The sequence below is a fragment of the Chiloscyllium plagiosum genome, unplaced genomic scaffold (assembly GCF_037043375.1).
Source record: "Chiloscyllium plagiosum isolate Xiang-an unplaced genomic scaffold, Cpla_swu_hap1 HiC_scaffold_45, whole genome shotgun sequence".
In the NCBI taxonomy this organism is placed as follows: domain Eukaryota; kingdom Metazoa; phylum Chordata; class Chondrichthyes; order Orectolobiformes; family Hemiscylliidae; genus Chiloscyllium; species Chiloscyllium plagiosum.
The window spans coordinates 70718178-70733552 of NW_028270183.1; positions in this window are offsets into that span (position 1 = coordinate 70718178).

Sequence of the window (15375 nt, forward strand, 5' to 3'; positions counted from 1 at the left end):
AGGAAGGAGGCCAGAATTGTATGCAATATTCCACCAGTGGCCTAACCATTGTCCTGTACAGCCGCAACATGACCTGCCCACTCCTGTACTCAGTTCTCTGACCAATAAAGGAAAGCATACCAGACGCCTTCTTCACTATCCTATCTACCTACGACTCCACTTTCAAGGAGCTATGAACCTGCATCCAAGGTTTCTTTGTTTAGCAACACACCCTAGGAACTTACCATTATGTGTAAAAGAAGACAATGCAGCATTTAAGCAAAAACGGCCAGGGCATAGTAAGCTGTAGGTCTTCAGGTAACTGGGAATAATGTACGTTGGTGTTTTCTGGCTGGGGTAGATATATTGGGCTGAAGGGCCGATTTATGTGCTGTATGACTATCACTTTAATTGTTGAAAACAAAGAATGTAATCTCACTATTTCCATAGCTTGTGAGCATCAAGTGATGAAGAATGCAATTTCCAAGGTCACACAGCACACCGACTTGAAGCTATCAAATAGTTCAGAACCCTGTTTCTCTCTTTGTAACATACCTGTTAGTGTTCCTGCACCACAAGAACCCCTGGGGTTTATCACCATATTCTGAATAGAAATTACACATAAACAACAGAATACTGGCCTTGCTAACGAAACTCACCTCACAACAAGAACTGAAAGAAATGAACAGAATTAAAGTTATCCATTCGACCGAATCTGCTTTCTAAAGCAGTTTAAAGGCAGGCTTTCACTTTGCGCTATGCTCCTGACCTTTCTCCAATGCCATGAAACTTCCTGTTTTTGAGTGCTGTTTAAAAGTCACATATGGGAAACTGTGCCCAATAATCTGAAAGGAAATGTCTCCATGTTCATGAGAATCATCTCATAATTTTTTCAGTATCTAAATTCAACAGAAATGCAGAAACTAGCATCAGGAGTTCTAGATGCTAAAATTGAAGCAAAAATTCAAGATAGCGAGGGGACAGAGCTTATTAGGAGAAGATGCTCAAAAAATGAAATGGGTAAATAAACTGGACCAGCTGGACAATATCCCAGAGTTCCAAGGGAGATAGCTGAAGAAATAATGGAGACATTTGTGGTGATCTTTCATGAATTTCTCGAATCAGGGAGAGGCTCAAAAGACTAGAAAATTGAAAACGTGACAGCCTCTTCAAAAAGGGAATAAGGCAAAAGGCAGAAAGTGACAGACCAATAAGCACAACCTCAGTAGTGTGTAAGATCCTGGCATCCATTGTGAAGGATGAGATTCTGAATACTTGCAAGTGAATTGTAAAATTGGGCAAAGTCAGTATGGTGTCATCAAGAGGACGTCATGCCTCAGAAATCTGTAAAAGTTATTTGAAGATGCAACAAGCAAGTGAGACAAAGGAAATTCAGTAGATGTTATCCACCTGGACTTCAAGAAGGACTTTGGCAAGGTGCCGAACAGGAGGCTGCTGAGTAAAATAACGCCCCATTTTGTTCGAGGTAAGTTATTAGTGTGTGCAGAAGTTTGGCTGTCTGGCAGCAAGTAGAGAGTGGGAATAAAAAGGTTATTCTAGGGATAGCAGCCAATGACAACTGGTGTTCCAAATGGCTCAGTGTGGGGCCACAACTTTTTACTTTGTGCATTAACGATCTACATTAAGGAACTGAGAGTATTGTGGCTAGGTTTTTAGATGATACAAAGGTAGGTAGAGGGACAGGCAGCATTTAGATGGCAGGGAGGCTGCAGAAGGATTTAGACAGGTAGGAGAGTGGGCAAAGAAGTGGAAGATGGAATACATCTTGGGAAAACATGAAGTGATGCACTTTGTGAGGATGGAGAGAGGCATGGACTACTTTATAAATGGAGAGAAAATTCAGAAGTCTGAAGAGCAAAGAGAGTTGTGAGTTCTAGTGCAGGATTGTCTCAAGGTAAACTTGCAGGTTGAGTCAATAGTTAGGAAGGTGTTGCATCTGCCGCACAGTTTGCTTAAATTCTTCCATTCAGCAAAAGAACTGAGTCAACTCTTACAAACAATAATATTTGTTTATTGAGCAGACTCAATGTTAGTACAATAAAGTCTAATATAAAGTAATGAAAAATACTGTAAACTGTCTTATGTTTTAACTTAACTTTGGCTGATTGTGTACCACCACACTAGAACTTGGCCGGGCGTCGTATGTTATGCCTTCTTATTCTTCCGATGGTCTTGGAGTTGTCTTCTTTCTCAGTGGTTATTCTCAAGTTGCCGCACTCTGTGGGGTTTTGAGGTGATTCTTATCCTTCCAAGTCTTCAAGCTCTTGGGAAGATCTTCCAATGGAATGATCAAGTTCATTTACCCAGATAAATCAGACTCAACCAGAGGTTGGCATTATTGATGGCCCAAGGGCGACATTCCATTGTCCCATTCAAGTCCAATTTCAGGTGGGTATTGCAGGGTCAATAGCTGTCAGGTTTTTTTGCAAACCATCTGTGAGGAGCTGCAGCCTGTCTGGATTCTGCAGCATATGGATTAGCAGAGAGTTTACTCAAGGCTGGGATCCATTTCCCAGCATACTTTAAGCATTGTTTATTTTTAGAACTCCGTGATAAGTTTATTAATGTCCATCATGTGTTCATTGTTTCTGGTGGCCTATCCGGTCAGAAAGACAAATACAGCGATGCTATTTATTTTGAAATGACTTGGATATTAAAGCAGGGAAGGATTTGTGAGGTTTTACAAGGCTCTGATCAGACCATATTTGGAGTATTTTGCAAAAGCATCATTTAAGATACATCGAGACAGATACATGAGTGGGCAGGTAACAAAGGGATACAGACCCTCAGAAAATATGCGACAGATTTAGACAGGATCGGTGCAGGCCTGGAGGGCTAAAGGACCTTCCCCTGTGCTGGAATTTTCTTTGTTCTTTGTTCTTTATTTTTCATTCTAAAAATTGCAAGTTTTCAACTTATTGTATGTTACAATTTAATAATATAAGCCATTTATTTATTTGACAGTGCATGTTAAATTATTGTCATTTCTAAATGAGAGTCAGAGAGTCATAGAGATGTACAGCATGGAAACAGACCCTTTGGTCCAACTCGGCCGGATATTGCAACTCAAACTCGTCTCACCTGCCAGGACCCGGGCCATATCCCCCAACCCCTTCCTATTTATATACCCATCCAGATGCATTTTAAATATTGCAATTGTACCAGCCTCCACCATTTGCTCTGGCAGCTCATTCCATACACGTACCACCCTCTGCATGTAAAAGTTGCCCCTCCAGTCTCTTTTCTATCTTTCCTCTTTCACCCTAAACCTCTGCCCTCTAGTTCTGGACTCCCCCACATCAGGGAGAACAACTTGTCTATTTATCCTAACCATGCCTCTCATGATTTTATAAACCTCAGTAAGGTCACCCCTCAGCCTCCAACACTCCAGGGAAAACTGCCCTAGCCTAGGCTCTCCTTACAGCTCAAATGATCCAACCCTGCCAACCTCCTTGTAAATCTTTTCTGAATCTTTTCAAGTTTCACAACTTCCTTCCGATAGGAAGGAGACGAGAATTGTACGTAATATTCCAAAAGAGCCCTCACCAACTTCCTGTACAGCCACAGCATGACCTTCCAACTCCTGTACTCAATACTCTGACCAATAAAGGAAAGCATATGAACGTCCTCTTCACTATCTTATCTATCTATGACTCTACTTTCAATTAACCTGTACTCCAAGGTCTCTTTGGTCAGCAACACGCCCTAGGACAACACCATGAGGAGTATAACTCCTGCTAAGATTTGCTTTCCCAAAATGCAACACCACACATTTATGTAAATTAAACTCCATCTGCCACTCCGAAGCCCATTGGCCCATCTGATCCTGTTGCAATCCGAGGTAATCTTCTTTGCTATTCTCTATACCTCCAATTTTGGTGTTGTCTGCAAACTTACTAATTATACCTCTTATGCTCACATTCAAATCATTTATATAAATGATGAAAAGTATTGGACCCAGCACCGATCCTTGTGGCACTCTACTGGTCACAGGCCTCCAGTCTGAAAAACAACCCTCCACCACCACCCTGTGCCTTCGACCTTTGAGCTATTTCTTGATCCAAATGGCTAGTTCTCCCTGTATTCCATGAGATCTAACCTTGCTAATCAGTCTCCCATGGGGAACCTGGACGAACGACTTACTGAAGTTCAAATAAATCATATCCACCACTCTGCTCTCATCAATGATCATTGTTACTTTTGCAAACAATTCAAAGAAGGTTGTGAGACATGACTTTCCACTCACAAAGCCACGCTGACTATCCCTACTCAGTCCTTGCCTTTCGAAATACATGTACATCCTGTCCCTCAGGATTCCCTTCAACAACTTGCCCACCACCACTGTCAGGGTCAGTGGTCTATAGTTCCCTGGCTTGTCCTTAACAACTTTCTTAGACATTGGCACCACATTCGCTAACCTCCAGTCTTCTGGCACCACACCTATGACTATCCATTATACAAATATCTCAGTTGGAAATGTGTTGCTGGAAAAGCGCAGCAGGTCAGGCAGCATCTAGCGAACAGGAGAATCGACGTTTCGGGCATTAGCCCTTCTTCAGGAATGAGGAAAGTTGGTCCAGCAGGCTAAGATAAAAGATAGGGAGGAGGGACTTGGGGAAGGGGCGTCGGAAATGTGATAGGTGGAAAGAGGTCAAGGTGAGGGTGATAGATCAGACTAGGGTGGGGGCGGAGAGGTCGGGAAGAAGATTGCAGGTTAGGAAGACGGTGCTGAATTTGATGGATTTGACTGAGACAGGCTGGGGGGAGGGGAAATGAGGAAACTGGTGAAATCCGAGTTCATCCCTTCTGGTTGGAGGGTTCCTAGCCGGATGATGAGGCGTTCTTCCTCCAACTGTCGTTTCACTGTGGTCTGACGATGGAGGAGTCCAAAGACCTGCATATCCTGGGTGGAGTGGGGGGGGAATTGAAATGTTGAGCTACAGGGTGGTTGGGTTGGTTGGTCCGGGTGTCCCAGAGGTGTTCCCTGAAACGCTCTGCAAGTAGGTCGCCCGTCTCCCCAATATAGAGGAGGCCACATCGGGTGCAAAGGATGCAATAGATGATATGTGTGGAGGTACAGGTGAATCTGTGGCGGATATGGAAGTTTCCTTTGGGGCCTTGGAGGGAGGTGAGGGGGGAGGTATGGGCGCAAGTCTTGCACCTCCTGCGGTTGCAGGGGAAGGTGCCGGGAGTGGAGGTTGGGTTGGTGGGGGGTGTGGATCTGACGAGGGAGTCACGGAGGGAGTGGTCTTTACGGAATGCTGATAGGGGAGGGGAGGGAAATATATCCTTGGTGGTGGGGTCCGTTTGGAGGTGGCGGAAATGGCGGCGGATAATGCGCTGTACATGGAGGTTAGTGGGGTTGTAGGTGAGGACCAGTGAGGTTCTGTCCTGGTGGCGGTTGGAGGGGCGGGGTTCAAGGGCGGAGGATCGGGAAGTGGAAGAGATGCGGTGGAGGGCATCGTCGACCACGTCGGGGGGGGGGGGGGGGGGGGGGAAATTGCGGTCCTTGAAGAAGGAGGCCATCTGGGATGTGCGTTTTTGGAACTGGTCCTCCTTTGCACCCGATGTGGCCTCCTCTATATTGGGGAGACGGGCCGCCTATTGCGGAGCGTTTCAGGGAACACCTCTGGGACACCCGGACCAACCAACCCAACCACCCTGTAGCTCAACATTTCAATTCCCCCTCCCACTCCACCAAGGATATGCAGGTCTTTGGACTCCTCCATCGTCAGACTACAGCGAAACGACGGTTGGAGGAAGAACGCCTCATCATCCGGCTAGGAACCCTCCAACCACAAGGGATGAACTCGGATTTCACCAGTTTCCTCATTTCCCCTCCCCCCAGCCTGCCTCAGTCAAATCCATGAAATTCAGCACCGCCTTCCTAACCTGCAATCTTCTTCCCGACCTCTCCGCCCCCACCCTAGTCTGACCTATCACTCTCACCTTGACCTCTTTCCACCTATCACATTTCCGACGCCTCTCCCCCAAGTCCCTCCTCCCTATCTTTTATCTTAGCCTGCTGGACCAACTTTACTCATTCCTGAAGAAGGGCTAATGCCCGAAACGTCGATTCTCCTGTTCCCTAGATGCTGCCTGACCTGCTGCGCTTTTCCAGCAACACATTTCCATCTCTGATCTCCAGCATCTGCAGACCTCACTTTCTCCACAAATATCTCAGTAACAGGCCCAGCAATCCGTTCCCTGGTTTCCCACAGAGTTCTCTATACACCTGATTAGGTTCCGGGGATGTATCCACTTTTATACGTTTCAAGACATACAGCACATCCTCTTCTGTAATATGAACATTTTTGTAGATGTCACCATTTACTTCCCTACATTCTATATCTTCCATGTCCTTTCCAACAGTAAACATTGATGCAAAATACTCATTTAGTATCGCCCCCAACTCCTGCATTCCACACAAAGGCCTCCAAACTGATCTTTGAGGGGCGCTATTCTTTCCCTATTTACCCTTGGATTTTCCTTAATTCTATTTGCCAATGTTATCTCATGTCCTCTTTTTGCCCTCCTGATTTCCCTCTTAAGTATACTCATACTCAACGCATTCAAGAAGAACGGATACTCAAAAAATACAGTGCGCAGATTCCTCAAGAACAAACCACGACAAGCAGATCAAATACAGCCAGAAACCCGAGCCACCTTACCATACATCAAAGATGTTTAAAAATGACAGCCAGACTACTAAGATCCCTCGGAATCCTAGTAGCATACAAACCCACCAACACTCTCAAACAAAAACTAACAAACTTAAAAGACCCAGTACAACCCATGGACAAAACCAACGTCATCTATAAAATTCCATGCAAGGACTGCCACAAGCACTACATTGGACAAACAGGAAGAAAGTTAGCCACCAGGATACACGAACACCAGTTAGCCTCAGAAAGACACGACCCTCTCTCCCTCATAGCCCTACACACGAATGAAAAAAACACCACTATTTCGACTGCGACAACATTTTTATCCTGTTACAGGCCAAGCAAAGACATGCCAGAGAATTCCTAGAGGCCTGGCACTTTAACCACAACGCCATAAACAACCACATAGATCTAGATGCCAGCTATCAACCCCTCTGAAAATGAACAGGAAATGACATCACTACAAACCCCAGGAACCCCATCCAAGGCAAACATATAAATAGAAAGCAGGAGACAACAGCTTCGCTTCACTTGGAGGTCGCCACTGATGATGTTACCTAGCCAGGTAACGAAACGTCTGGATATCAAACCTACAGCTCAGCGAACAAACCTACACCCTAAAACTCAACCCAAGCTACAAACCTTCACAAACCTTGCATATACTCATATTGTCTTTTGTACTCTTCTAAGGGTTCACTCGATATCCCTTGTCTGTATCTGATATATGGTCCCTTCTTTTTCTTAACCAGACCCTCAATTTCTTTAGCCATGCTTCATTCCCTATATCTACCAACCTTTCCTTTTACCGTAACAGGAATATACTGTCTCTGGACTCTCCTTACCTAATTTCTGAATATTTCCCACTTTCCAGCTGCCCTTTTATCTGCGAACATCTGCCTCCAGTCAGCTTTTGAAAATTCTTGCCTAATATCATCAAAATTAGCCTTACTTCAATTTAGAACTTCAACTTTTAGATTTTGCCCATCAGTTTCCATCACTAATTTAAAACTAACAGAATTGTTGACAAATAGCTGAAGCTCACACACTTCAGTGAGAATTAAATCGATTGATTATATATAAATGTGTCAGAATGATAATTCTGTTGATTGTTCAATCGTTTGCTCACTCTGAATATGCAATCAGTCAGAGGTTAACCACTTTGTAAATGATATAGCGACAATGTATGGATTTGACAACTGGCATTCAATATGTAATTGTGATCACCAGAATGATCAGACATTCCCTTTTTGTTATAAAACAAAACGCGCACTCTTTACTTTTGTATCATAAAATGTTGTTGGGTGTTTACATTTTAGTTCCTTCAATATAGAACCAACTTAATTGTTTTCAGGGATGATGCAATTATTGCTCAGTTGAATAATTGTAGTTCATATCTCATCATTGCCCAATTCACAAACATGGCTAACTCCTGATTATTGTTCAGGTCAGTGAAACCACCACGTTGCAATCAGGCATGTGCTACTGGACCTCACAGCTGCCTGTGACACTGAGTGAGATACTGGCCTGCTCCAGAATCTGACCAGAAAGATTCCAACCTGGATCAGGACAATCAGGTGGTCGGCGTGGAGGCGGAGACGCATGAAACTTCGATTCTCCTGCTCCTTGGATGCTGCCTAACCTGCTGCGCTTTTCCAGCAACACATTTTTCAGCTCTGATCTCCAGCAGCTGCAGTCCTCACTTTCTCCTCAGGACAATCATTCAAACATTGCTTCAAGGTAAATCATTTGGATTCCACCTTGGGCAGGAGGAAACTAGCCAACAGGCTATCAGTCATCATTCCTGATGAAGGGCTTTTGCCCGAAACGCCGACTTTCCTGCACCTCGGATGCTGCCTGACCTGCTGTGCTCTTCCAGCACCGCTCTCATCTAGACGCTGGTTTTCTAGCATCTGCAGTCCTTGTTTTTATCTCTCAATGTTCTCAGTGTAGTTACAAATACTGTCTAAATTAGATACCAATGTTTGATCAGGAACAAGGTCTTACAAATTCATCTTCAGTCAGAGTATGACCCAGAGAGCATTGTCTGGACATGGAGTGTCAGAATCACATGGTATTGCTTACGGTGCTGATATCTGGAATGTTCCCCATACTTCCTACATCTGCTCCCTGGTCCAGACGCTGTGTGAAAATGTTCACAATTGACAGCTTTCTGCAGCATCTTGTGTCTCACAGTGAATCCTCTGAAATTATATCCAATAAATGTACCTTCACATTCACCAGTATCAAACTAAAATTGTACATGTCTGTGGATGGTCAGATATTAATACATTGGTCACCAAACAGAATGTATCTGAAGAAAACAGGAGCTAACGACAAACCAAAAATCAGTTTAATAACTAAACTTAGTGGATTTTGTCTGGTCGAGGTAACCACATATATTGTGCTGGCACTCAGCTGATTGTGACCATGCACACCATAACTGGAAGTCTTGGCCTCACGCCCCTTCCAGCTTCCTGACCTCACACACCTCACTCCCTCACACATTCACCAACTGATGAGAATCCACCAGCTGAGAGAAAATTGGAACATGGAACAGTACAGCACATTAAGAGCCCTTCAGCCCTCAATACTTTAATCCTACTCTAAGATCAGACTAACCTACATAACCTTCAATGCACTAGCTTCCATGTGCCTATTGAAGAGTCTTCTCAGTTATCCCGAAAGTATCTGACACTACTTCTATCACTGGCGGTGCATTCCAACCCCACCATACTCTGTGTAAAGCAGCTACCTCTGACATCATCCCTAAACCTTCCTCCAATCACCTTAAAATTACGATCCTTGTAGATAACCATTTCTGCAATGGGAAAAGACTCTGGCTATCCAATCTTTGTCTCTCAACATTTTTACACCTCTATCAAGTCAGCTGTCATTCATCTTCGCTCCAGGGAGAAAAGCCCTAGCTCCCTCAAACTTACTTCCTAAGACATGTCCTCCAGTCCAGGCAGCATCCTGGTAAATCTCATCTGCACACTCTCTGCGGCTTCCACATGTTTCCTATACTGAGGCTACCAGATCTGAACACAATATTCCAAGTGTGGTTGAACCACAGCTTTATTGACCTTAGCATTAAACTCGTCGCTCTTAAATTCAATTCCCCATAATGAAAGCCAACACCGCCATACACCTTCTTAACAACCTTATCAACTTGGGTGACAATTTTGTGGGATCTATGGACATGGACCCCAAGATCCCTCTGTTCCTCTCCATTGCCAAGAATTCTGCCTTTAACCCTGTATTCTGTTTCAAATGCAACCTTCTAAAACAAATCACTTCACACTTTATAAGGTTGAACTTTATCTGCCACTTATTAGCCCAGCGCTGCATCCTGTCAATGTTCTGTTGCAACCTACAACACTATCCACAACTCCATCAATCTGCATGTCTTCGGTAAACTTACTAACCCACTATTCCACTTCCTCATCAAAGTCATTTATAAAAATCACAAACAGCACAGGTCCCAGAGCCGATCCCTGTGGAACACCACTGGCCACTGACCTCCAGGCTGAATACTTTCCATCTGCTACCATCCTCTGTCTTTTATGGGCCAGCCATGCCTGTATCCAGACAGCCAAATTTCCGTGTCCCATTCCTCCTCAACTTCTGAATGAGCCTACAATGAGGAGCCTAATCAAACGACTTGCTAAAATTCATGTTCACCACATCTACCGGTCTACCTTCATTAACATGTTTTTTTCACATCTTCAAATAATTCAATTAGGTTTGTGAGGCATGACCTGCTCCTCAAAAAGCCATGCTGACTATCTCTATCAAATTATCATTTTTTTGAGTAATTGAAAATTCTGTCTCTCAGAAGCGATTCCAATACTTTGCCCACCACTGATGTAAGACTGACTGTTTAGTCATTTCCAGGGCTATCCCTATTCCCTTCCCTGAACAAGGGAATAACTTTTGCCACACTCCAATCATCTGGCACCACTCTCGTAGACAGTGAAGATACAATGATCATCACCAAAGGAACACCAATCTCTGCCATCACTTCCTGGAGTAACCTCGTGTATACCCTATCTGGCCCAGGGAATGTTTGTACTTCAATCAGTCTGTACTTCCACTCAACTTGACTACCCCCTGTCCAACCAACTGACTGACTGCTTTCCATTTCAGTGCAATATATAGTGCTGCCTTCCTAAGCAAGTATGGTTTCCAACGTCCTTCGAAACACAGAAAAAAACAAAAAAATGCACCAACCCCTTCCTGATAAAGAGCTCATGCTCGAACCATTGAACCTCCTGAACCTGGGATGCTGCCTGATCTGCTGTGCATTTCCAGCACCACACTTTTCGACTCTGATCTCCATCAACTGCAGTCTTCGCTTTCTCCATTACTGAGGGATATCCCGTCTACACACTGAGCAGGGAATTAACCATCAGAAACTCATTGTATGTGGAGCTGACTGCTCAGTTCTGGAAAGTTGCACTTGATAAATACATTTTTTAAAAAGAAATTACAATTCAACAAATGGTCATTCAGTCCCAGAGTTACAATTTTGGTTCATGGTTTGGGCAGCCTATTAAAAAATAGTGAATTATTGAGGAACCCCGAGATACAGAGTATTCCAGGTGTTATAATCCAGCTTACGTTAATGCTGCGAGCATTCTCAGACAGACTGATGTGATAATGGCATGAATTGACATGTGGAGGTGGAACATTTTTGCCATCACAGTGACGTGTTTGAGGGAGATCAGGACTAACAACTCAATATTCTGCTGTACTGGAACTACAGGCAGGACGGGAGAGGGTGTTGAAGAGGAGGTGGTATTGCATTATTAATTAAGGAACAGTTACTGCAGTAAGGAGGGACGATATCTTGGAAGTGTATTCAAATGAGGCTTTATGGGTCGAGGTTAGTGTCAAAACGATGACAAACACACTACTGGGGATATTTTATAGAGCCACAGGAAGATGACAATTCAGGGAGCAGACATATAAATAATTCACTGAGGTAAGTAAAATCAAATTCACTGAGGTGTAATGGAAAGCAGAGATATTAAAGCAAGGCTGAAGATATTACAGAGACAGGAACGCAAGGCTGGAGATGTTACAGAGGTAGGAAAGCAAGGGTGGAGATGTTACAGAGGTAGGAAAGCAAGGCCGGAGATGTTACAGAGAGAGGAAAGCAAGGCTGGAGATGTTCCAGAGAGAGGAAAGCAAGGCTGGAGATGTTACAGAGGTAGGAAAGCAAGGGTGGAGATGTTACAGAGGTAGGAAAGCAAGGCCGGAGATGTTACAGAGAGAGGAAAGCAAGGCTGGAGATGTTACAGAGGTAGGAACGCAAGGCTGGAGATGTTACAGAGAGAGGAAAGCAAGGCTGGAGATGTCACAGAGATAGGAAAGCAATGCTGGAGATTTTACAGAGAGAGAGGAAAGCAAGGCTGGAGATATTACATATAGAGAGGAAGGCAAGGCTGGAGATGTCACAGATAGAGAGGAAAGCAAGTCTGGAAATGTTACAGAGAGAGGAAAGCAAGGCTGGAGCTGTTAGAGATAGGAAAGCAAGGCTGGAGATGTTACAGATAGAGAGGAAAGCAAGGCTGGAGATGTCAGAGAGAGAGAGAAAAGCAAGGCTGGAGATGTTACAGAGAGAAAGAAAAGCAAGGCTGGAGATATTAAAGAGAGAGAAAAGCAAGGCTGGAGATGTTACAGAGAGAAAGAAAAGCAAGGCTGGAGATATTAAAGAGAGAGGAAAGCAAGGCTGGAGATGTTACAGAGAGAGGAAAGCAAGGCCGGAGATGTTACAGAGAGAGGAAAGCAAGGCTGAAGATGTTACAGAGAGAGGAAAGCAAGGCTGGAGATGTCACAGAGATAGGAAAGCAATGCTGGAGATTTTACAGAGAGAGAGGAAAGCAAGGCTGGAGATATTACAAATAGAGAGGAAAGCAAGGCTGGAGATGTCACAGAGAGAGAGCAAAGCAAGGCTGGAGATATTACATATAGAGAGGAAAGCAAGGCTGGAGATGTCACAGATAGAGAGGAAAGCAAGGCTGGAGATGTTACAGAGAGAGGAAAGCAAGGCTGGAGCTGTTAGAGATAGGAAAGCAAGGCTGGAGATGTTATAGATAGAGAGGAAAGCAAGGCTGGAGATGTCAGAGAGAGAGAGAGAAAAGCAAGGCTGGAGATATTAAAGAGAGAGAAAAGCAAGGCTGGAGATGTTACAGAGAGAAAGAAAAGCAAGGCTGGAGATATTCAAGAGAGAGGAAAGCAAGGCTGGAGATGTTACAGAGAGAGGAAAGAAGGCTGGAGATCTCAAAGAGAGGGAGAAAAGCAAGGCTGGAGATGACACAAAGAGAGGAAGCAAGGCTGGAGATGTTACAGAGAGATAGGAAAGCAAGGCTGGAGATATTAAAGAGAGAGGAAAGCAAGGCTGGAGATGTTACAGAGAGAAAGGAAAGCAAGGCTGGAGATGTTACAGGTAGAGAGGAAAGCAAGATTGGAGATGTTACAGATAGAGAGGAAAGCAAGGCTGGAGATATTAAAGAGAGAGGAAAGCAAGGCTGGAGATGTTACAGAGAGATAGGAAAGCAAGGCTGGAGATGTTACAGATAGAGAGGAAAGCAAGGCTGGAGATGTTACAGATAGAGAGGAAAGCAAGGCTGGAGATATTAAAGAGAGAGGAAAGCAAGGCTGGAGATGTTACAGAGAGATAGGAAAGCAAGGCTGAAGATGTTACAGAGATAGGAAAGCAAGGCAGGTGATGTTACACAGAGAGGGGAAAGCAAGGCTGGAGATGTTACAGACTTAGGAGAGCAAGGCTGGAGATGTTACAGATAGAGAGGAAAGCAAGGCTGGAGATGTTACACAGAGAGAGGAAAGCAAGGCTGGAGATGTTACAGAGATAGAAAAGCAAGGCTGGAGATGACACAGAGAGAGGAAAGCAAGGCTGGAGATATTACAGGGATGGGAAAGCAAGGCTGGAAATGTGACAGAGAGAAAGGAAAGCAAGGCTGGAGATGTTACAGAGAGGGGAAAGCAAGGCTGGAGATGTTACAGAGAGACAGAAAAGCAAGGCTGGAGATATTAAAGAGAGAGAAAAGCAAAGCTGGAGATATTAAAGAGAGAGAAAAGCAAGGCTGGAGATGTTACAGAGAGAGGAAAGCAAGGCTGGAGATATCAAAGAGTGGTAGAAAAGCAAGGCTGGAGATGACACAAAGAGAGGAAAGCAAGGCTAGAGATGTTTCAGAGAGATAGGAAAGCAAGGCTGGAGATGTGACAGAGAGAAAGGAAAGCAAGGCTGGAGATGTTACAGATAGAGAGGAAAGCAAGGCTAGGGATGTTACAGAGAGAGGAAAGCAAGGCTGGAAATGTTACAGAGATAGGAAAGCAAGGCTGGAGATGTGACACAGAGAGAGGAAAGCAAGGCTGGAGATGTTACAGAGAGAGGAAAGCAAGGCTGGAGATGTTACAGAGAGAGAGGAAAGCAAGGCAGGAGATGTTACCGAGATAGGAATGCAAGGCTGGAGATGTTACAGAGACAGGAAAGCAATGCTGGAGATGTTACAGAGACAGGAATGCAAGGCTGGAGATGTTACAGAGAGAGAGAAAAGCAAGGCTGGAGATGTTACAGAGGTAGGAAAGCAAGGCCGGAGATGTTACAGAGAGAGGAAAGCAAGGCTGGAGATGTTACAGAGAGAGGAAAGCAAGGCCGGAGATGTTTCAGAGAGAGGAAAGCAAGGCTGGAGATGTTACAGAGGTAGGAACGCAAGGCTGGAGATGTTACAGAGAGAGGAAAGCAAGGCTGGAGATGTCACAGAGATAGGAAAGCAATGCTGGAGATTTTACAGAGAGAGAGGAAGGCAAGGCTGGAGATATTACATATAGAGAGGAAAGCAAGGCTGGAGATGTCACAGATAGAGAGGAAAGCAAGTCTGGAGATGTTACAGAGAGAGGAAAGCAAGGCTGGAGCTGTTAGAGATAGGAAAGCAAGGCTGGAGATGTTACAGATAGAGAGGAAAGCAAGGCTGGAGATGTCAGAGAGAGAGAGAAAAGCAAGGCTGGAGATGTTACAGAGAGAAAGAAAAGCAAGGCTGGAGATATTAAAGAGAGAGAAAAGCAAGGCTGGAGATGTTACAGAGAGAAAGAAACGCAAGGCTGGAGATATTAAAGAGAGAGGAAAGCAAGGCTGGAGATGTTACAGAGAGAGGAAAGCAAGGCCGGAGATGTTACAGAGAGAGGAAAGCAAGGCTGGAGATGTTACAGAGAGAGGAAAGCAAGGCTGGAGATGTCACAGAGATAGGAAAGCAATGCTGGAGCTGTTAGAGATAGGAAAGCAAGGCTGGAGATGTTACAGATAGAGAGGAAAGCAAGGCTGGAGATGTCAGAGAGAGAGAGAAAAGCAAGGCTGGAGATATTAAAGAGAGAGAAAAGCAAGGCTGGAGATGTTACAGAGAGAAAGAAAAGCAAGGCTGGAGATATTCAAGAGAGAGGAAAGCAAGGCTGGAGATGTTACAGGTAGAGAGGAAAGCAAGATTGGAGATGTTACAGATAGAGAGGAAAGCAAGATTGGAGATGTTACAGATAGAGAGGAAAGCAAGGCTGGAGATATTCAAGAGAAAGGAAAGCAAGACTGGATATGTTACAGGTAGAGAGGAAAGCAAGATTGGAGATGTTACAGATTGAGAGGAAAGCAAGGCTGGAGATATTAAAGAGAGAGGAAAGCAAGGCTGGAGATGTT